We start from the raw sequence: 22,650 nt of genomic DNA, 5'->3' as shown, positions 1-22,650 counted from the left end.
TCTCCTCACTTTGTGATTCCTGATTTCAGGACAGGACAGCGGTCAAACAACTGGGATTTTTGGTGATTGACAGGAAACCCTTCAAAACAGTGGAAAACAAACCATGGTTTGTTTGGATGAGAGTGTATAATAGCAGGGTTTCACAACTTTGGCCCTCTATCTGCTGTTGGACAACTCCCACCATCCCTTACTATTTGCCACTGTGGCTGGGGATGATGGGATTTGTAGTTCAACAGCTGCTGGAGGGCCGAAGGTGTGCAGCCCTGCATTACAGAAGCCTTGAGCTCTTAGTCTCTTTCTTCTTCTCCCGCCACCTTCACATGTAAGAGGAAGAGAAACCTTGTTATGGTGTATAATAGACCACTGTTTGCTGTTATGTCCAAATAAGGGGAACTGTTGTTTGTACAAATCACGATTTAACAAACTAGGATATTAAGATCGGATGAGATTGGATATGGTGGTAAACTGCGGTCTGTTACTAACTGCAAATGGAAGCTTTAGACTTCATCCCTTTGCACATGAAGGTAGAGGAAAGCAGTTGTACTTTTAGTGACAAACCTTATGTGCATCCTCCACCTTCATGTACAAGGGCTTTGTCATGCATATGAACCAGCACAGAGCTCACAGGAAATATTCCTCACCCACATAGAATGAGATGATGTAGGAGGATCATGAGTAAAAATTACATTCATCAAATGTGTTCCTTGACCAGATATGTGCATCTATATATAAATAATGATCTACAAACTATTTATCAGCATAAATAACCATAGGTATTCTTATAAGATAACAAATACTGGATAATACATTTAAAACATTAGTATACGGTCTAACAAACTTGCTCATGATTATCCATGAAGATATCGAAGAGTTATAATAATAAATGCTCTTTAGTATACTCAGTGTTCTATGGAGATGAGATAGATATGAAGCTGCCTTCTACTGAGTCAGACCCTTGGTCCATCTAGCTCAGCACTATCTACATTGATTGGCAGCAGCTCTCTAAGTTTTCAGGCAGGAGTCTTTCCCAGCCCTACTTTGAGATGCCAGGGATTGAACCTGGGACCATCTGCACACAAAGCAGATGCTCTACCATTGAGCTATGGCCCCAGCCCCATATACTGTATATTCTAAATTCATATTCTAAATACTGTGGACCTTATAACTGTGAATTTCCCACAGTATTCTAATGTCCACAAATTGTTCTTGACTGTATTGCAAATCCTTTGTTCTTCTCAATCTTCAGTGTGTCAGACACGTTTTTGTTACAATAACAATAATAAACAACTGTATTTGTTAGCCACTCTATAACAAATTGTTCTCTGGGTGGCTCACAACAGAGGATTAAAACATAGAATAAAACACATACCACATTAAACCATAACAAACAAAAAAGGTCAAAAGAAAATACAAGATACAATAAAAAACAGCTTAAAAGATTATTTTAAAATTAGTTAAAAATCAGAACAAATTTGAAAACCCCAATTTAAAAGCCTGAATTTAAAAGGCCTGTGTGAACAAAAAGGTCTTTACCTGGCATCTAAAAGAACAAAGTGATGAAGCTAGGTGAACCTCACTGGGGAGGCTATTCCATAAACAGGGTGCAACCACCGAAAAGGCCCTCTCCCTGGTAGTCACCTGCCTCACCTTGTTTGGCAGGGGCACCCGGAGGAAGGCCTCTGAAGAAGATCTTAAAGTATGGGTAGGGACATATGAGGCAAGGTGCTCTCTCAGGTAACCCGGTCCCAAGCCATTTAGGGCTTTAAAGGTTAAAACTAGCACTTTGAATTGGGCCCAGAAATGGACTGGGATCCAGTGCAGCTGATGAAGCACTGGCGTAATATGATCAAAACGTCCAGTCCCAGTTAATAATCTTGCAGCTCTCTTTTGTACCAGTGGCACTGTCCGGACCATTTCAAAGGCAGCCCCACGTACAATGCATTACAGGAATCTAAGCAAGAGGTTACCAGAGCATGAGTAACTGTGGCCAAGCTATCTCTGTCCAGGTAAAGGATGCAGTTGGTGTATCAGCCGAAGCTGATAAAAGGCGCTCTGAGCCACAGAGGCCACTTGAGCCTTTAGTGGCAATGCTGGATTGATGAGCACCCCTAGACTGCAAACCTGGTCCTTCAGGGCTGTGCAACCCCATCTAGAACAGCCTGAACATCATTCATCCGGGCAGAGGAACCACCGACCAACCGTATTTCAGTCTTGTCTGGATTGAGTCTCAGCTTATTCATGCTCATCCAGTCCATTACTGCATCCAAGCACTGATTCAGGACAGTCACCGGCACCGCTCCACCTGCGTCTGATGAAAAAGGAGATACAATTGACTGTCATCTGCATATTGATGGCCCCTAAAGCCAAATCTCCTGATGACCTCTCCCAGCAGCTTCATGTAGATGTCAAACAGAATAGGGGAAAGAATGGAACCTTGCAGAACCCCATAGCATAACTGCCAAGGGGTTGAGCAGTAGTCCCCCAGCACCACCTTTTGGGAACAGGCTTTGAGGTAGGAGTGGAACCACTTCAAAACAGTGCCTCCCACACCCAACTCGGCCAGCCTATCCAAAAAATAACATAGTCAATGGGATTGAAAGACACTGAGAGATCCAAGAGAATTAGCAGGGTTGCACTCCCCCTGACACACTCTCTCTACATAGGTCATCCCACAGGGCGACCAAAGCAGTTTCTGTTCCAAAGTCAGACCTGAAGCCTGATTGAAATGGATCTAGATAGTCCGTTTCCTCCAAGAGTGTCTGGAGCTGGTCAGCCATTACATGCTCAACCACCTTGCCAAGGAAGGGAATACTGGATACAGGCCTATAGTTGTTTACGTATTCTGGGTCCAGACTGGGTTTCTTTAGGAGTGGTCGGATAATAGCTTGCTTCAGTGAAGCTGGGACCACTCCCTCTCTCAATGAGGTGTTTATAACCTGCTGGACCCAACTAAAAATTCCCTCCTTACTAGATTTAATGAGCCATGAAAGGCAAGGGTTGAGCATGCACGTGGTCGGCCAAACCCAACTAGACAACTTGTGCACATCCTCAGGGACCAATAATTTATTTATATATTTAAAAAATTTCTATACCACCCAAAACCTGCGTCTCTGGGTAGTTTACAATTAAAATCATTTACAACATCAAATCAACTAACAATTAAAATCATTTAAAACATTGAAAACATTTAAAACCCAATATTAAAAATATTAAAACTATAAATCTAATTAAAAGCCTGGGTGAATAAATGTGTCTTCAGTGCCTTTTTAAAAGTTGCCAGAGATGGGGAGGCTCTTATTTCAATAGGGAGCGCATTCCAAAGTCCAGGGGCAGCAATGGAGAAGGCCTGTTCCCGAGTAGCCGCCAGACGAGTTGGCGGCAACCACAGATGAACCTCTCCAGATGATCTTAACAGGCGGTCGGGCTCATGGCGAAGAAGACGTTCTCTTAAATTGAAACTCCTCCAGCAAAACTACGCCAGGATTTACTCTGGGCACCTCTCCCAATGATCCTGCATCAGCCATAGTGTCCAACTCATGGTGAGTGTGAGCGACACTATCCTCAAAGTGCTGTGCAAATGCATCACAGCATGCTACCGAAGGTTCTAATGTATCCTGCCCAGGGCCAGATTTCAAAAGGCCCCGCACCACCTGAAAGAGCCCACTGAACAACACTGAGATGATGTAATGGTGGATGGGGGAAAAAAAAAAAGCATTTTGTCTGTTCTATCACTGCCACAGAATAGGCTTGATAATGAGCTCTAAACTGTGTTCGCTCAGACTCACCCCGAGTTTTCTTCCACTTGCGTTCCAGCCATCTTCCCGCTTGCTTCATCTCCCTCAGCTCAGGTGCATCCCAAGGTGTTGCAGAGTCTCCGCTTTGTGGGAGAGGGTCCTTGGGAGCAATTGTGTTGTGTCAACTGCCCAAGCCACCTCTCCATTCCAGAGAGCAACTAGAGTTTCGGCAGGAGCACCCACCATACCAGGTGGGAAATCTCCCAGAGCCCTCAGGAATCAAATCGGAGTCCATTAGTCTCTGGGAGTGGACTATTTTTATAGGTCCCCCTCCCTTGCAGAGTGGTTTAGCCACTGAGACTCTAAACCTCAGAAGGAACTGACCTGACCATGACAAGGGCATCAATGACATATCCCCCCACTTTCAAATCACCACCCTGCTGTCCAGTGGAAAAAACCAAATCCAGAGTGTGCCCCAATTGTCTTCTTCAGTGACTTTTCTAAGTTAAGTTTCATTCACACAAAGGACAGGGCCCTTCCAAAAATGGCTCAGAGCGGTTTACACAGAAAATAACAAACAAATAAGAGGGATCCCTGTCCCCAAAGGGCTCACATTCTAAAAAGAAACATCAGATAGACACCAGCAACAGTCACAGGAGGTCCTGCGCTGAGGGTGGATAGGGCCAGTTACTCTCCCCCTGCTAAATAAAGAGGATCACCACGGTAAAAGGTGCCCCTTTGCCCAGTTAGCAGGGGTAATGTGTATGATAATATGATTCCAATTTCCCTCTAGAGCAATAAATAAACAAAATATAACAATACAATACAATGGATATTTATATACCACTTTTCAACTAAAGCTTCCAAAGCAGTTTACACAGCTATTAATAAATAAAATGGCTCCCTGTCCTCAAAGGGCTCACAATCTGGGGAAGAAAAAAAGAACCATAAGATAGACACCAGCAGCAGCCACTAGAACCACAAGATAGACACCAGCAGCAGCCACTGGAGGGATGCTGTGTTGGGGACAGATAGGGCCAGTTGCTCTCCCCCTGCTAAATAAAGTGAACCACCACTTTAAAAAGGTGCCTTTTTGCTCCGTTAGCAGGGGATCTCTAAGTTCTCCATGATAAGTAAGCTAAGTTCTCCATAGCAAGTAACTGTAAGCCTCTTATTAATGTTGCTTCATTTGAAAACTAACACCTACTGAATGATAATGACAGAAATAGAATGAATGAATGAATGAATGAATGAATGAATGAATGAGTAGTCTGTAAGTCTGTTGGATCAGCCACAGATATCCTGTCCTTTATGCTTCATGTTCCTTACTGACATCTCTTTTCTAATCTTCATTGTGGTTTTAAAATGTTTCAATCCAAATCCCTGTCGGTGTGCCATGTATTTCTGTAGTGGAAGGTTCACTGATGGGCAGGATTGGCTCCACCAATGACCACTAGACAGACCTAGGCAGTTGCCTAGGGCACCATTTCTTGGGGGGAGGCGGCGGCGCCTAAACAGGGCCAGAATATTGCACTGTCAATCATTCTCTCTCTTCCTCTTGCAATGTGCCCATAAAAAAACTTCATAGTGGTGTAAGAAAGTAATGTGTAACACAACACCCTGCTCCCCAAAGGGGCTGCACATCATGCACCAGTATTGTCATGCACCAGTATTGTCATAAGCTGCACTCCCTCTCTTGAATATGAATTGCCTGCCTCAGCACTCATTCCCCAAAAGAAATGGTCTCAGGCTGGATTTCCAAATCAAAAGCAGCATTTTTTCCTCTCTGTAGTGTCAGAGCTTTGCCCCATAATAGAATGGGAACTCTCTCCCACTGTATCCTGAACCCAGTGCGGGCTAATCATTTGCTGGTCATCTGCGCAGGCTGGTCCTTTGCAGAGGCGTAACTATAGGGGGGGCAGGGGGGGCAGGGGGGGCACGTGCCCCGGGTGCCATCTTTTCTGGTCACGTGGGGGGCGCCGCCATGACCCATTTTTTTTAAAAAATTTGTTAATACAAATGTTTCCTGTTCAGTGCAGCAGTGCTGCAGCAGTCAAGGAAGCGCGTCGGTGCCCCCTTCCCCACGAGCGGTCCCTTCCACGCTGCCTGCGGCCCCCCCCCCATTGCTTTGGTGGCACCTGGCGCCCAGTCAGTGGCCTGGCTTGGCGGCGGGCGCTTGTGAGGAAAAACCTAAGTATAATGTAGTATGTTGGGGGGGAGCGGGGGGCGCGGTGGGGGGGCGCCATTTCAGTGCTTGCCCCGGGCACCGTTTTCCCTAGTTACGCCAAACAGGCAGTCTGTGCAGCTCAAGTTAAGGACAGGGCTCCACGCTTCTCAGGGGTGTGTGTGTGTGTGTGTGTGTGTGGTGTGTGTGTGTGCGTGCCAAAAACCCAAGGGCCAGCCCTGCTGATGCACATTCATTAACAATGCAGTTGAGATAGGGAGCTGAAGGGGGGGGAGAAAGTCAGCCACTGGTATTTTAATCCGTGGGTTGCCAGTTGGAAGTAATGCAAGATGCTTAGCTGTAGTCATGGATGTCTGTGGGTTGGTGGCTTTCCGATTTCGATGCCTTCGTAGGCTGCAGCCATCAAAATATTTGGGATTCACTTTTCTCTGCTTAGCAGCCTGGAATGGGAAGTGTTTTGTGTCCAAGCAGAAGCCCAAACGACATTTCGCTTCCTCAAGACATTGGCAACCAATTAGCAGCCATGTGCTGCCTCGCCGACGGAAATTCCATGGTAACAGAGGGCATCAGTTTGTTGAAAATAGCTCGCTGCAAGAGAATCACACCGGATATTGCTATGGCCGTGCAAAATGGTCCTTATGTAAATTGCGTTTCCGCAACACAACCCCACCTTTAGTTTTGAATCCATTTCCAAACAGGCTGTTCTAACGACCATCAGATAATAGCTGTCTTGGGTGTGTGAAGGAAGGCCTTGGAGTCCTGCAATAGAGAAACATTTTGCACGCATTCAGTGGCAAATCTGGGGGTGATGGGAAATGTAGTGCAGCAATATCTGGGGACGCAAGATGGGCACCTCTGTCCTAGCACTGTTGCTATGCCCCCAGCAGTAGCAGTGTGGCCTAGGAGGTAAGCCTGATGGGCCTGTGCTCACAGAACTGCTCAATCAAGACATGGAGGTTGTATTCCAATAAGGAGGGTGAGCAGTAATCACCCACAGGGAGACACCTTGACCTATCGCCAGTGTTAAATGTCCACCCGCCACATCTTGCTGCTCGAATGCAGACCACAAAAGATGGGGGCCATTTTCACAATTTTTCAGGGGTGGGGGCAAATTTCCTGCCATCATCATATAGCATAATTCCCAAGGGCTTGGGGGGGGGGGCGGGGGTACGGTGGCCACCACAAGAAGCACTGTTGCCTCTTGTACCGCAAAACACAGCAGGGGCATAGCTGGGGAGAGGGGATCCATGTTCACCCCTCTCTCTGGAGGCCCCTTGGAGTGAGGGAGATAATGAATGAAATAGGGAGGGGTGGAGTAGGGGGCCCCTCGGGGGGGTCTGGGTTCTTTGAACCCCTCCGCTCAATTATAGCTACACCCCTGAAACACAGGTGGCAGCAGTGAAGAAAGACAAAAGTGGGGAGTTTGGCCCTGGCCCTGTGTTGCCTCTTCTCCCGTGGTCCCACGCCAGATGGAGGGCTTCTCTGAGAGGGTGAAAGTCTCTGACTGCTCAGGGTCTGTGTGATCTAGGTGGCTTTCTTTGGGACCTAGGAAGCTACCTTACACTATTGGTCCATCTAGCTCAGTATTGTCTACTCAGACAGGCAGCAGCTTCTCCAAGGTTCCAGGCAGGAGTCTGTCCCAGCCCTACCTGGAGATGCTGCCATGGACTGGAGATGCCTGGGACCTTCTGCATGCAAGCTATGGCCCCCATCTCACGGTGCTCACAGGTAGTCTCCCATTCAAATTCAAACCAGGGTGAGCCCTGCTTAGTAAAGAGGACAATTCATGCTTGCTACCCCAAGACCAGCTCTCCTTCCTCAGACTCAAGGGGGATGTGCTCCTCCTCCTCTTCCAAGAGCATCTGCTCCACATCAGAGTTTGGACAGCTTTCAGCCCAGACGTAGACTGAACTTCTAAGGAAGCTAATGTGCTGAAACAGTCTACAATGACGTATAACACGGCACTTCAGAGAACTTTCTCACTGGCCAGGACTGGGAACTCTTCAGAGATGTCACTGCTTCACACAGTAGCGTATGGAGGCTGGTGGTGGTCCGTATGCGGCCACTGTGGCCCCCTGGCACCACCCACTGACATCAGACGCAGGGGCCAGGCTAGCCACGCCCCCACATCTGACATCAGACGCAGCGGGCGTGGTCTCCCTCTGAAACAGGGCTGCGCGGCCCCATTTGGGAGACAGATTGATCGGCCCCGCTGTGTTGGCAGCGAGACCAGGAGTGGCTCTCCCTGCCTTTATGGCAGGGCAAGTCACTCTGGCCACACTGCCAATGCAGCGTTGGCCGATTTGGGCTTCAAACGAGGCCACGCGGCCCCATTCGGGACTGAAATAATGCCCCCCACATCTGACGTCAGATGCGGGGGGGGGGCGTGTCTTGGGCCATGCTTGCAGTCCCTGATTGGTGGTGGCCCGGGTTCTTTGAATCCGTTCGCCTAATGGTGGCTCCGCCCTGGCTTCACATGGCATCTGCAAAGTTGGCAAAAACCAGCAAACTGGAATCTGGAACCTTCTGACTGCAAGCATGCAGGTGCACTTCTCAGAGCCATCCCCTGAGGGTAATACCTTATAGTGCTCACACATGTAGTCTCCTGTTCAAATGCAAACCAGGGCAGACCCTGCTTAGCAAAGGGGACAAGTCATGCTTGCTACCACGAAACCAGCTGTCTCTCTCATAAGGGTGCTGTTCATTTGAATCAGTCCTCTATACATGCTCTGAATTCCTTTTTAAACTGGGAGTTGGAGCACATGTAGAGCCTCATGTAGAGCACATGTAGAGGGGTGATTCAGATCATTTAAGGATGCCTTGAGAATGAGTTGAGACAACTTCTGGTGATGTCAGGGCATGCACACTTTTGGTGCATCCCCAACCTTATTGTGTGTGCTGGTGGACTCTCATCAGAACTGGCCGAAAGTGACACAAGCTTTGGATACCCACAGATCGGTTAATCGTGATGTGTGTTACTCTGTTGTATATCCAGCATACATCTCAGTTAAATTAACGGGAGAAAAATCATGCAATCTGAGTGAACATTCTGGAAAAGGTCAAAGAAATATCACTTGTATTGGAGAAACCAACTAGGAATAATCAGGAGGCTAATGCAGTTTTTTAAAAGCCAAGAGGGCCAGATGGTGTACATCCTTAGGGCTTTAAGGGAATTAGCTACAAAAGTCTTATAGCTGTTATCTACTTTATTCATTTGCTCTTGAAGGCCAAAAAGGGCTCTCTTATGTCTGGTAAAGGGGTGGGGTGGGGTGGGGTTGTTTTTCAGAAGAGAAAATTACAGACCCAGTTAGGTGAACATCAATTCCAGGCAAACCCACGTAACTGAAACTATTGGCGAACATTCTGCAAAGAGGAAAATCTGGACGTACCATTCACAATTGTACACATAAAGCCCCCCCCTACACCCTCATCACACATGCGCCAACATTTCACCAATGAAACAGGGACATACCTAGAAACGTGAAGGACCCTTGTTGCTGCTGCAGCTGCCATTCCCCCGTTGCTCACAACACCCATGCGGCTTGCCTTTGCTGGACCAGGCTGCTTCACTGTCTAATGACATCACCATGCTAGCTTGAGCTGGCTCTGTAACATTGTTAGACCACGTCACGGCCAGCAGCAGGGGTGGGTGGGCAACCCAAGGCCAGCAAGGGCCATGAAAGCTGGCAGGGGCCATGCCTGGCAGCGGGAGTGGGAAGCAAGGCTAGACGGTTTTCGGTTCATGGTGTCTGGACTACCCAAGAGATGGGGTGAGCTTCTGGTGGGCCCCTGAAATCTCATGGGTAGAGGACATTTGCCCCCTGCATTCCTTTATAGCTACGTGCATGGTCATAGCTGCTGCTGCTGCTGCTGCTACTACTACTACTACTGTTATTTATATACTGCTCTTCAACCAAAGTTCTCAAAGTGGTTTACATAGAAAAATAAATAACACATAAATAAGAAGTATTATCTTGGGCCTGAGGGCCTGAATACCAGTTGCAGGGGAGCAACAGCAAGAGAGAGAGAGCTGTTCCTATTTTCATTGTCATTTTTGCTAGAATAACAACAACAACAAACAAAGAAAGTAATACTATGGGGCCTTTTAAGCTTGACCTAGCTTAGAGCCTCAACAGGTCATAATCCAGCCCTGGATTTGAACCCAGCTCTCCCCAGTTCTAGTCCAACACACGAATCGCTGTATATATCTATACACTACGCATTTATTTAAAATATTTATATCCCGCCCCTCCAGTACACTACTGCTCGGGGCGGCTTACAACAATAAAATAGAGACAATGTAAAATAAAAGTAATAAAATTAACCAAATTGAGTAAACAAATTAAAAGTCAGGCTAAAAACCACAATCAGTATTACGCTTCAAATTAAAAGTTATTTTAAAAGCGAAAAATTGAGAGTTACAAAAAACTAAAAACTAAAGAACCTACCAGATGTAACCAAAGGTGGCGCATTAAAAAGCCTCTTTAAAAAGATGTGTTTTTAGTTGTTGTTTTTTAAAAACACTAAGGAAGGGAGCATGGCGAAGCTATACTATAGTGGTTTTCTAGGGGCTGATACAGACATTTGCATGGACTGAAGCTTGAAATTGAAGAAACAATGTAAAAACTAGACCTCTTCCTCTCCTGCCCGCCATTTTGCTGCTTGGGCTTTTATTTCGAGCAAGAGAGCCTGTTGGGTTTGCTTAATTAAGATGAAAAAGCTTTTTTTAAGGCTCCAGAGGGGGGTGCAGGGGGCGAGGGCTTCCTTGAAGGCTGCTTCGGCATTCACCGCCAACCCTGTTCTTGCAAAAGGTCCACAAGCTAGGGCTTGCCCGGCAGGTTCACTCTCTGTTCAGATAGGATCAGGGAAGATCTCTGGCTTTGCTTACGAAGGAAACGGAGCCCTGCCCAAACGGCTGTGCCCACACAGTGCACAGTCCAGACCCGCCTGCTGGAATTTCATCTCATTTTACTAATGTATGCTTGGCATCGATTCCACCATACCTGGGGCGACGTTTATAATACAGGCGCAATGCGCACGGCAGTTTGCCCGTGCAAGCGCATGCTCGGTGGCTGACAGTCAAAACAGGCTGAACCCAAAGAAGGCGGGGGGGGGGGGAGGAGAATGGCCTCTTTACAGATTCAAAACAAGGCAACTGAGTTGACTGGTGGTGGGATCATCCGGCTGCCCCAAATCTTGCTACATCCCAGTGATTCACCTCCCATCCCCAGTAGACATACTGTGTTCTTCACCTTAGCCCAGGCTATGCAGGACTTATGATTGTAGGCTGTTCTGAGCGTGTAACCCTGTATGTATTGCATTTTTAAAAATCCCAGTCTTCCTCCAAGGATCTTAGAGTAGACACACACACACACACACACACACACACACTCCATTTCATGCACACAACAATCCTGCGAGGTAGGTTAGGCTCAGAAATAATTAGTGGCCCAAGGGCACGACAGCAGGTTCTATGGCTGAATGTGGACTTGAATCGGAATCATTCTGCACTGCGTCTAATATTCTGCTCGACACCGGCTCCGACAAGGAGAACCCAGGAGCACATTGGCTCATGTTTTAAGTATCATTATAAAGTATATTGATTTGGGGAATTGAGATGTCGAGATGTGCCAGTGTGATTAGCCATCAGTGGCTTGGAAGAAGGCATCCGTAAAAGGCTGCCAGGTTCACGTTTCAACTTGAAGCAGGCAGGTTTGAAAGGCTGGAAGCATGCCTCGAATTTCTGACAAATTTGTAAAGAAAAACCAAGAAGAGCTAAGGGAGAAAAATGCACATTAGCATAGACTGCATTTATTCAGCGCACTGCATGGTTGGTCTGTATAGGACATGCTCAGTTTTAGGGCTGACTCAAGGCATTTCGGTGAAACATAAAATCCAAAGGGCACCCTCTCCCCCCCCCGCCCCCAATAGTAAAAATAAGTGGATGGGTTTGAAGAGCGTAGGAATTTTTGGAATGCTACTGGACATTTCTGCTTTGGAAACTTTACTGTCCAATCCTGTGCATATGTTTACTCAAGATAATTCCCACTGAGGGCCAAAGCTAACCTGTCTTGCCTTAACAGATCAGAGCAAGTTGCCATAAAAAGCAGATCTCTACATCACAGGTCTCAAAGCCTCCAAAAGCATGAAAGATCATGGCAGCAATCAAATGGGCGCTTTTTAATTTATAGGATTATATCCCATCCTTCAACATAAACACTATTGTGCATTGTCTCTTTAAGAGGCAAGCTCAGAAGGCCTCAGGATGAGAAGGCCATGTGAGAGAATGGGGCCGGATTCAGTTCGGCAGCAGATCCCTGTGCAAATTGTTAGGCCTGTATAATTTCCCCAGAGATCTAAGCAGTCCTAGGCAATTTCGTAGCTATAATAAAACAAGGGTGGGGAGACAAATGTCCCTGGGCCCCTGAGGGAGGGGAGCCTGTTGGCCGAGTGACAGCTTTTTCTTTTATCTTCAGTGCTGCTGCTGATTGTTTTGTTTTTCACCATGTTCTTCTACAGCAAAGACACAGATTGGGGAGGAGAAAAGGGGGCCCATCTTTACTCCCAGGGCCCACTCCAACCTTGCTATGCCCTTGCTCCTAGGCCCATATAGAAGAGCAAAAAGACAATCACACATTGAGCTTGTTTTTTATTTACCAATCTGTTTTGTGAACTTAATTTTTTTCCAGGGTGCTGTTAAAAATAAATGAGTTATTAGAAAAGGTCTGCTGTATGTTGCTGTTTTCACTATCCAATCAACTTGCCTTTTTACAAGGCAAATCATCATCAAATCCATGGAAAGAAGTCTCATTGCCTTGTGAGTAAAAGGCTGCATTCGCATGTAATGTGGAACTGCGGGTCCAATGGAACCGCGGTTCTGCTCCCCCACCCTCCCACCCCTGTCCTGTCCGAATTCAGACATCACAGAGAGCTCCCTCTATGCAGTCAGCGAGACTGCAGAGAAGAGAGGTAACTGGATGCCTGGGCTTCCTTCTTGACTGAAGGATAGCCCCAGCAGCCAATAGCAACCAATAGCAAACAGAGTGAGGGAGGAGCTTCCTGCCTCAACTCCAGTTGAAAAAACAGCCAAACTGCAGCTCTGCATTCAATTGTAATGCTGGCACCACAGAACTGGAGGTCCAGGCGAGGAACCACACTATAAATGAAAGGTACAAATCTAAGTCTTAGGAGGGAAACTACAGGGCCATTTTTTGTTGTAACTGTGGTTGCCCGCATTCAGATGTACACAAATCGAAACCAAGGCCCCTTCACCTCCGGTTTCGTGTTTTGTGTGAATGCGGCCAGGAAAGTGGCCAGGAATGTGGCCAGGAAAGTGGCAGCCATATCTGTTGTTTACATGTCTGTCCTGTTCACATGTAATTGTGGGCTGGTTCACATGAACACTGTCCTGCAGTGACCCCTACAGGAGAAAACATTGAGGCTGCAGTGTGAACATGCCCACCCTGATGTCACTCATGGGTGTGCCGACATGACTGCTTTAATTGAGTGTGTGTGTGTGGGGGGGGGTGCTTTTCCAAATCACTCTGAAACAGGTGCTAGAAAATCCTGTTTAATACAACCCTGTTTAAACAAACTTTAGAAAACCCCTCTTATGTGAGTAAAGGACACACTGCAATTGTGTTAGCATGCCCCTGAGTGATGTCAGGGTGGGCACATTCATGCCTCAGCCCCTACATTATTGTGTTAGGGGTACTACTGTCCTGTGCTCAGCTCTCTTTCTCTCTGTGTGTAATTAGGGCCAGCTCCAGGGGGCTCTTGGCTGCCCTCGATGGGCTAACCCCACTACGTGAAGGCTGAAGGCACAGAAATTTTCTCAGGCATCAACAAGAGGGCCCTTTTTGTACAAATTTTGTACAGATGTTGAACATTAGGTGTGGATAGGGCTTAACTTGTCTTGCTTTTTAGACTGTGAGTTCTTTTGGGACAGGGAATCATCTTATTCTCTCTTCTATGTAAACCACTTTGAGACCCCCCCACCTTTTGGGGGGGGTGAAAAGTGGTGTATGAATATTAACCATAATTTCCTATGTTTATGTAGAAACTTTAGGTCTGAGTGGGGACTTGAACTAGGATCTTCCCAGTCTTCGTCCAGGATTCCAGCTCCCCTCACCTTCTCCTCATGGCTGAGCTTCCTGACAATCTCCTCAAAGGGAGCAGACAGCTGTGGGCGGCTTCTCCATGCAAGGAGGAAAGCGTTATCCCCGGACCTGCCAGTCCCGATGAAGCACCACTTTGAAGAGAGCAGCGGACTGCATTTGTATCTGATGCTCAGCCTACTGGAGAGGACACCATGCTGGGAAAAACTAGATAGCACAGCAGTTAGCGTGTAATAGGAGATCCTTGGCAAGGCTAGCTATTTATTATCTGGAATTCAATAGTGCCAAGGAAGCGCTCTCGGAATAAAAGAGTTCCTCTCTCTCTCAGCTCAGATATGTGAGGCCTGGTGGGTTTTCCAGACCAAATCTTATGATGACTTGTGCTCCAAAGGATCACATGCAAATCTGTATTTATTTATTTATAATAAATATGGGGTTTTTAAAATACGTGTGGGGGTGTTTTTTTAAAAATCATTTTTATTGTTTTGGCTGATTTTAATGTTTTAAGGTGATTTTTTAAAATGGAGTTTTATCGTATCTTATTTTGTAAACCGCCTTGGGATGTCTTATGAAAGGCGGTATAGAAACGGAATGTCTGAATTAATTAATTAATTAATTAATTAATTAATTAAATGACAGGTTACATACCTGCAGGTTGCATACCTGAATATTTTCCCATTCAGGTGAATGGGAAAATGGGGATATGTTGGCAGGTATGAGGGTGCTGGGCCCTGCCCCCTTTCGTTTTTGCAGTGTCTGCTTTAGCTGCTGTTTTCAGAAGGCTGTGGTGGGGGGCATGAAATTACTAAAAAGGGGAGGGATTAGGGGTGTGTGTGTGTGGAGACTGTGAATTTCACTATGGCCCCTTCACCTTCTCCCCATCATTTGAGCACTGTTAAAGAGGGATGGCTTATGCAGTATAAAAAGAGACCCCATAGCATGCTCCCTTACTCAACAACTACAATGACAGATATGCCCGAGTTGGGACTATTTGTAAAAGATTGCCTCTGAGTCTACTGTGCCATGAGTCCCCTAACCAGGGGTGTCACTACAGTTTATGTTTGTGATGAAGGAGAACCAGGCAAAGGTGTGAACTAGATAACATTTTATTTACAGGTAGGTAGGAAAGTTGTACAGCAATCTTGAAGACTAGTTGTTAACTGAGCTAGTGAGAGGCAGTTACTCCAGGCCCCTTTACATTCCAGGATGTTTCTTTCTGAAATCTAACTTAAATTCTTAAAGTGATACCATCATTATCACCATCGGCGGGGGGGGGGGCACTGGCTGAATGACAGCTTGCTCTTTCCTCTCCCCGTTACATCTCTCTGAAGAAAGTGTGGAGTGGGGGTGGGGGACCTCTTCCTTTTTTCTCCCAGGGCCCATGCCAACCTTGCTATGCCCCGTTCCCAACTTAATCTCGGCAGTGGAGGGGACCCAGAGGGTTATACAAGCCCTGCTAACTGAGCAAAGAAGCATCTTTTAAAAGTGGTGATTTTCTTCATTTAGCAGGGGGAGAGCAACTGGCCCTATCCACCCCCAGCACAGCATCCCTCCAGTGGCTTTTGCTGGTGCTTATCTTATGTTTCTTTTTCAGACTGCTGGCCGATTTTATTTACTTACTTACTTACTTACTTACTTACTTCTCTCTCTCTCTCTCTCTCTCTCTCTCTCTGTAAACCACTTTGGGAACTTTTGTTCAGAAGTGGCATATAAATATTCGTCATATTTGTAATGGTGCAAGCGATGTGTGGCCCTGGTTTTTATTTATTTATTTATTTACACAGTCAGACAGGTGTTATTGACTGGTTTGTTTTATCCAGACATCGAGTCCTTCCCAAGGACCTGGGATGCCAGAATTTTATTGTCAATGTTGTTGCTGTTGTTATAGATATCGTCGCAGAATATAGGCTGTTCCCAGTAAAGTTGCTTTTTGTAGGGAACTCTTTTTCAGACTCCCCTTTGGGGACAGAGAGCCATTCTATCTCTCTCTCTCTCTCTCTCTCTCTCTCTCTGAAAACCACTTTGGGAACTTTTGTTCAAAAGTGGCATATAAATATTTGTCGTATTTTTAATGGTGCAAGTGATGCGTGGCCCTGGTTTATTATTATTATTATTATTATTATTATTATTATTATTATTATTATTATTATTATTATATAACCTGAGTAGATCAGCTACTCAGCTAATTTACACTGGTATACTGCCCTTCATCCTAAGACCCCAGGGTGGTGAACAACAAATCAAAACAGCAGCAACACTTAAGCTTTCATTAAAAACATATTCAAAATAAAATAAACATAGCTACAACCAACTAAAAGGAAATCAGAGGGCTCCTGCTTGGCCAAAGGCCTGAACAAAAAAAACAGTCTTCAAGCTCCTCCAAAAGACTGGGAGCTGCACAGATCTCATCTGAGTGACCCACAGGTTAGGGGGCAATCGCCAAGAAGGCCCTGTCCTGCTTGCTCAACAGACAGGCTCCAGCAGCAGTGTTCCCTCTAACAGGGATTCCCAGATGTCGTTGACTACAACTCCCACAATCCCCAAACAAAAGTCATTGCAGCTGCGGATTCTGGGAGATGTAGTCAATAACATCTGGGAATCCCTGTTAGAGGGAACACTGTTCAGCAGGTGTTGGGACATGTAGCAGAGCCTTCCCAGCTGACCTACTCACGTTAGGATAGATTCAGCTGGAAGCAGGTGGTACTGAAGGTACCTGGGGCACAAGTTATTTAGTGCTGTTTTTAAGGGTTAGCTGTCCCCTCCTTGAAATGTCACCAGGAAACCTCCCCCAATGCCCTAAGCAGTTTTGCATTTTTCCATTACGACGAAGACAAATATTTATATCCCACTTTTCTACCCAAATTCACAAAGTGGTTTACATAGAGAAATAAATAATACGTAAATAAGATGGTCCCCATCCCCAAAGGGCTCACAATCCAAAAAGAAATGTAAGGCAGATACCAGCAACAGCCACTAGAGGGATGCTGTGCTGGGGTTGGATAAGGCCAGTTGCTCTCCCTCTGCTAAATATAAGAGACTCACCACTTTGGAAGATGTCTCTTTGCTCAGTTAGCAGGGGTGTGCTTGAAGCGGTTTGCTGTGCATACAGCATGTCTGCACTCCAGGGCAGGTGTAGGTTTTTCTGCTGCAGGATGACCCCTGCTTTCTCCCACCTCCCTTCCTTGGATGACTTAACCTGTCTGATGTTTGTTCATGCAGAAAAGAAAGCAGAAGAGAGGGATTTAGAATAGAAATGAGCATTTCTATTATAAAAATGAGCACTAAAAAAAAATCACACTACGAACTGAATGAAGCAAGAAATACTTTAAACTTCAAGTATGAAGTGGCCTGTTTGGGCTGACAAGAGACAACACCACAAGCCCTATTTGGATAGATAGGAACATAGGAAGCTGCCACATACTAAGTCAGACCATAGGTCCATCTAGCTCAGTATTGTCTACACAGACTGGCAGCGGCTTCTCCAAGGTTGCAGGCAGGAGTCTCTCTCAGACCTATCCTGGCGATGCCAGAGAGGGAACTTGGAACCTTCTGCTCTTCCCAGAGCGGCTCCATCCCTTAAGAGGAATATCTTACAGTGTTCACACTTCTAGTCTCCAATTCATATGCAACCAGGACCTGCTTAGCTAAGGGGACAAGTCATGCGTGCTACCACAAGACCAGCTCTCCTGGTCTTCAGTGTTATTGAAGAGATGCTTGCACCCAAGTACAAGTGTCAAAAGCGGGACTGGATGTCCTGTCCCAGCCTCTCATTCACCCCGGTAGTGTGCCGCTCACAGTTTGTTGGTTGGTTTGTTCAATTACTGATTTAACACATTTGTATATCGCCCACTACCGAAGTCTCCAGGCAGTTTACAGCAATAAAATCAAGACGTTTCAACAATTAAAACATAAAAAATCAAATTAAAATACCCATTAAAGCTACCCAACAGCTAAAAAGCTTTGGCTGAAGAGATGCGTCTTTAGTTGTTTCATAAAGGCCAACAGGGATGGAGCAGCTCTGATTTCAGCAGGGAGTGCATTCCACAGCTCTGGGGCAACTACAGAGACGGCTCGCCTTTGAGTCGCCACCAGACGAGTCGGCAGCACCCTCAGATGAACCTCCCTTGACTTAATAGGCGGCGGGGTTCATAATGAAGGGGTTCCCTTACAGGCGGTTACAGTGGTGTTTGTCTGAAGAGGCAAATGCCATATCCGTGGTGTTCCTGAGTTGGGAAGGCTGGGGCATACAAATGTCTTCTCAATAATGTCCAAATAGAGCGACAGCTGCCACAAACTGTGTGAAGGAGCCAAATCTCTGGCTGCAGACACCAGAGGCCCTGAAGAACCTAACAACAGCCCTGCTGGATCAGGCCCAAGGAGGCCCATCTAGTCCAGCATCCTGTTTCACACAGTGGTGCACCAGATGCCACTGGAAGCCACAGGCAGGAGTTGAGGGCATGCCCTCTCTCCTCCTATTACTCCCCTGCAGCTGGTACTCAGAGGCATCCTGCCTTTGAGGCTGGAGGTGGCCTTTAGCCCTCCGACTAGTAGCTGATGATAGACCTCTCCTCCATGAAGTGATCCAAAACCCTCTTAAAGCCATCCAGGTTGATGGCTGTCACCACATCTCGTGGCAGAGAATTCCACAAGTTGATTATGCGTTGTGTGAAAAAGCACCTCCATTTGTTGGTCCTCAATTTCCTGGCAATCAATTTCATGGGATGACCCCTGTTTCTAGTGCATGGCTGCACAACTCAAATGCCCTAGTAGGCCGAAAACATCCACAACTTGGCGTGCAGGGGCCAAGGTCAATTCTTAGCACATTACATTGAAATTAAAAATATTATTAGTTACTTCTGGATCTATTCCCCATCAATGGACCCAAGAATAGTGGCCAGAAAATAGGTCCTGTCCCTGCTCAATCAGTGGGGCCCTTGGAGCGCATGTCAGCCCCAAATAAATGCCAAATCCTCTCCTCTCTCAAACTTGTCATTGCTTTCAGACTGCAATCCTAGGCATGAATACATGGGAGTAAACCTTACTGGGAATACCATGGAACATATTTATGAGAAAACATGCGTTGGATGGTGCTATAAGGAAGTTTCCAGCTCCTGAGTTGCTGTAGCATATTTGGGGGCCAGTAAAATAGTCCGTGTGGGCCGAATCCGGCCCCCAGGCCTTATGTTGTGCAGGCCTGTTCCAGTGTTATGTGAAGCCAATGAAGGGCCCTCTGAGGAGGTCTGAAGGCGCTTGCCGGCACATTCAAAGCAAGTTCTTGGCCTGCTTTTAGTCTCACCTCGGCGTAGTGTTTCCCTCAGCTGAAAGAAACAGCTGCCCAATTTGTAAATAAACCTCCAAAACAATAGAATATTTTGCACGTAGCTTGGGTTGGTTCTTCATGAGTCATCCGGGCAGAGGACTCTGGAATGCAGCCTCAGTCTGTGCATTCCCTCCAGAGAGCGGCTGGGGCTCAGTGTGTGGGCTCTCTCTTCCTATTTATGAGGGACAGTCCCTATCACCTGGAATCCGCCACTTCACCATCCCTGTTTTTGCCTCTAGGGGATGAGATGTTTCCCCATGCAAATGGCTAGAGCTCTCATCCTTCTGGATTCACTACCTTTCCAGAGTCTCTAGAAATAAAATCTCCAAGTGAATGGGTGGGTGCATCACGTCTCTATTGCAGCCAGTAGCAGCTTGTCCTAATGAGCTGTGGGGGCATCAAACAAGGCACAGCTGCCTCCGGCTCCTGGCAGCCTCGTGCCACCTCTTTCTCCCATCCACATCCACTCCAGTGTTAACAAGAGCGGTGCAGCCAGCAGGCTGGCTATCTGTCAGGTTGAGCTGCGTAGTAGGCTGGTTAATTATGAACCCATCTACACAGCTCTACCTGATGAATGACCAGCCTGCAGGCAGTGCAGCTCTCGTTAATGCCAGGGTGGAGTGGGATGGGGGACAGAGATGGGGCTGGGCTGCCAGGAACCAGAGGTAGCTGCGCCTCGTTGGATGCCCCCCTGGTTGGTTAGGATGAGCTGCTACTGAGTCCACCTGTGTGTCAAAGGGTGTGTGGGGTACTAAGGCATTGTGCAGGGTGGAATCTGGTCTTCAGCAATGAGAGGAGAGCTGGTCTTGTGCTGGCAAGCATGACTTGTCCCCTTAACGAAGCAGGGTTCACCCTGGTTGCATATGAATGGGAGACTAGAAATGTGAACACTGCAAGATATTCCCCTCAGGGGATGGAGCCACTCTGGGAAGAGCAGAAAGTTTCAAGTCCCCTCCCTGGCAGCATCTCCAGATAGGGCTGAGAGAGATTCCTGCCTGCAAGCTTGGAGAAGCCGCTGCCAGTCTGTGAAGACAATACTGAGCTAGATAGACCAATGGTCTGACTCAGTATATGGCAGCTTCCTATATTCCTATATTTCTATATCCTTGACATTTCCAGTTGGGGTTGAGGAAAGCCCTTTCTTGAAACCCTGGAGAGCTGCAGTCAGTCTATGCAGACAATACTGATCTAAATTGACCAATAATCAGATCCGGTATGAAGTAGGGATGCGCATGAACTGGTTTGGTGGTTTTGCGCACAATGTGCACATGTGCCCTGGGCACTTCTGCCCACCTCCGGTCAGAGGAGGCATCGGGACGGCAAGGAGGTACGCTGCCGCCCCGCCGGACCATTTTAAAAGCCAGCGCCAGCGGGGGAAATGTGGCGGGAGGGGTAAGAGCACCCTCCCTCCGTCCTTAAAGATATCACCGCACCTTTGAACCGGCAGGCGCCAGTTCCGTGCACACCTCAAAATAAGGATAAAGCAGCTTTATATGTTCGTCCACATCCCACTCTGCTCTTCATTGAATAAGGGGCCCATGGGTGGTTCTTACCTTATAAATCCTGGCCTTTGAGGAGCCTTCACTGTGAAAAGTACCCCGGATTAAAGACTTCGAGTGAGTGTGTTAAATTCAGTGGCAGTTCAAGACGTCCAGGGTCTGAGGCAGGGTGGGAAATGTTGCCTCCCATGCATGCACCATCCTTGCCCCTTTCCCTTTTTTCATGGGGTGGGGGACAAGAGGGCATTTTGCTGTCTTGCTAGAACTCCCATAGTTTGCTGCCTGAGGCAGCTGCCTCACTTTGCCTCATGGAAGGACGACCCCTGGTAGCAGAACTACCTTCTACTGAGTCAGACCAGTGGTCCATCTAGCTCAATATTGTCTACACTGACTGGCAGCAGATCTCCAAGGTTTCAGGCGAGAGTCTCTCCCAGCCATACCTGGAGATGCCAGGGAGCGAACCTGGGGCCTTCTGCATGCAAAGCAGATGCTCTACCAGTGCTATGGCCCCACCCCCTAAGGGGAATATCTTACAGCCTTCACATGTAATCTCCCAACCAAATGCAAACCAAGGGAGACCCTGCTTCGGAAAGGGGACAATTCATGCTCGCTACCACAAGTCCAGCTCTCCTGATTGCCTTTTCAGTGGCTCTGTATGCAGAGTAGCTCCTGAAAACACTACAGGTGTTTTCCAAAGATGTCTCTTGCTCCAGCTGAGCTGAATTCTTACAAAGGGAAAAGCAAAGCTCTCTCGGCGCTTGTTTTTCTGCACGTGGTAGGCGTGCCGTGGAGCCAGAGTGTCTGGGACAGCAGCGGTCAAAGGAAGCTGTTTGCCGTTGCTTTTGAGAGAGGAAGTCGGCATTCCAAGGCTGAGGCAGGGTTAGTGCTGATTTTTCTTCCTGAAGGGGAAAAAGAGAGAGGGGAGCCTAAGAAGGGAGGGAGGAAGGAAGAGGTTCCCAGAACAGGCTGCTGATGTCATTGCAGCAACGATGCTGAAGAAATAGCTGGGTTCCTGTGGCATTTATTTTTATATAGCCGGAGAGGGTAAGATGCTTGTTGAAGCGGGATGGAAGGTGGCCGTGGTGGGCATCAGAAGGTGCAGAGAGCAGGATGACAGAATCAGGGTGGCACTTCCCTGAGATGAGGTGAGGCATTTGCCTCAAGCAGCAGCGTACTGAGGCACTAGCAAGGCAGCAATATTCTCTCTTGCCCCTTTACAAAAATGGCGGGCGGGGGGGGAGAGTGGTGAGGAGGGTGAACCCAAGGGGGTGGAATTTAGTGCCCAGCCTCAGGTGCCCTGCTGGTCAGAAGTCTGGCTTTAAATGAAGACTGCCAAATATTCTGTGGCAGCAGTTTGTTTATGACATTTTCTACCCTGTCACAGAACGCAAGGCTGTATAAATGGGGTACCCAGCTGGTCAGGGCGGTCCTTTTATGAGGCATGGTGAGGCAGGTGCCTCAGGTGGCAGAGGAGTGGGGCTCCAGCAGGGTCGCAAGATGCCCCCACGACTGCCATCAAAGAAACTCCATTTGGCAAGGAGTGCCTCTCCTCACACCCTTTGCTTGCAAGAAGCATGAGGAGAGGAGAGGAGGCTGCAAGCAACTTTCCCTCTTCCCTCCACCCCTTTCAAAGCTTGTAAGAGTCAGTTTTAAAGGGGGACAGGCCCCCAGCAGGTTCATGGGGAAAGGCGGCATTTGGCGTCCTGTCTGTGTTGTCGGAATTTTTGGAACTCCTGAAAGGTCCATTCCCACCCACCCCCATCACATGGAGGCTGCCTATCCCATGGCAAATGCC

General features: G+C 47.3%; 1 non-coding gene across 1 annotated transcript; it reads right to left on the bottom strand.

Moving 5' to 3' along the window:
* Positions 1 to 1,038: 1,038 nt before the first annotated feature.
* Positions 1,039 to 1,111, bottom strand: TRNAT-UGU (transfer RNA threonine (anticodon UGU)). Its single transcript has one exon. It is a non-coding gene; the product is annotated as a tRNA-Thr (tRNA).
* Positions 1,112 to 22,650: the final 21,539 nt, after the last annotated feature.

Source organism: Hemicordylus capensis, chromosome 1 (genome assembly GCF_027244095.1).
Source record: "Hemicordylus capensis ecotype Gifberg chromosome 1, rHemCap1.1.pri, whole genome shotgun sequence".
Classification (NCBI taxonomy): Eukaryota; Metazoa; Chordata; class Lepidosauria; order Squamata; family Cordylidae; genus Hemicordylus; species Hemicordylus capensis.
This window is presented reverse-complemented; position numbering and strand designations above follow the sequence as displayed.